We start from the raw sequence: 1,291 nt of genomic DNA, 5'->3' as shown, positions 1-1,291 counted from the left end.
TACGTTCTTCAACAGAAAGGAATAAGAGAATGAAAAAAATCTTTCAATGGTCCAGCATAGCGAATGAGAGTGAATGTGTGCTCTTCCTTGCTGTTACACCTCACGAATGAATCTTTTTTTGACCAAATAGTGGCTGGTGACAAGTGCCAAGCACCAAAAACATTGGGTAGGGAAGGAGAAACACTGGCACCCCTGACTAAAGAATGCCTTCATCCACATAAGGTGTTTTTATCTGTTTGGTTGGATATGAAAGCTTTAGTCTACTTTGAACTTTTAAATCCAAACCAAACGATAACAAAGGAGATCTACTGTGAGCAGCTTAAGTCAGCACTGGAAGAAAAATGGCCATCTTCCATCAGGATAATGCTTAGCCACATTCTGTGAGGATGACATTCCAAAAGCTGGAGCAGTTTGAATGGAAAACGATGCCCCACCCACCATATTTGCTGGACATTGCCCCATTTGATTATCCTTTGTTCTGTAGTCTTCAGAATCATTTGGACAGAAAAAGATATGAAATCAGAATGGTACTGGAGGGATATCTTTCATCACGGGCAAGTGAAGTTTGGAAGAGAAGGCTTGCAAGTCTACCAGATAAATGGAAGAGCATTGTAGAAAATGAAGGAGAGTGTATTTTAGATTAAGAAAGAACTTTATCTTAATTTGGAAAAATAAAAGAAGTACAAAAAAAAACCCGCATTATTTATGGGATGACCCAATATATATATATATGTATACTTACATATATATATATACATACATACATACATATATATGTGTATTATATATGTATATTTATATATATATATATATATAAATACTTGTTTTTATGTCAAGTTTTATATATCTTCATTTTCCCACTCTGTTTATGCACACATGCAAACACACACACCGATGACTTGCTACTGACCTCTCACAGCAACATAAACATAAACACTAACACATGCGCACTGATCCTACCACACACATACTCACACAAACACACACACACACTGACCATCTTCACACACTTGTGTCCCAAAAATCCACTTTCTCTAACTCCTTTCACTTCCGGTCACTTGAGATATGTAACCACATGTGGGCTGTTATCGATTTTCTTTCTTCTTTGAACTTTTCCTTTCCTCCTTTCTGACAAAGAGCCATGCTTGAAATGTTAAAAACTCTCTCTTTTCACTGAGCATCAAACTAATATAATTCTTGTGTATGCCCTCACATTTGTTTTTTTTTTTTCCCCTCACTTTGGTTTTTGTTTGTTTCTTGAATTGTTTGTTCGTTGAACTGATTATATATA

At 35.9% G+C, this 1,291-nt stretch overlaps 1 protein-coding gene across 2 annotated transcripts in view; it reads left to right on the top strand.

Moving 5' to 3' along the window:
- Window positions 1-1,291, top strand: part of LOC106875096 (splicing factor 3B subunit 1) — a 39,851-nt gene that overhangs the window by 12,761 nt on the left and 25,799 nt on the right. The gene's annotated exons all lie outside the window — the stretch shown is intronic.

Source organism: Octopus bimaculoides, chromosome 10, assembly GCF_001194135.2.
Source record: "Octopus bimaculoides isolate UCB-OBI-ISO-001 chromosome 10, ASM119413v2, whole genome shotgun sequence".
Taxonomy (NCBI): Eukaryota; Metazoa; Mollusca; class Cephalopoda; order Octopoda; family Octopodidae; genus Octopus; species Octopus bimaculoides.
This window is presented reverse-complemented; position numbering and strand designations above follow the sequence as displayed.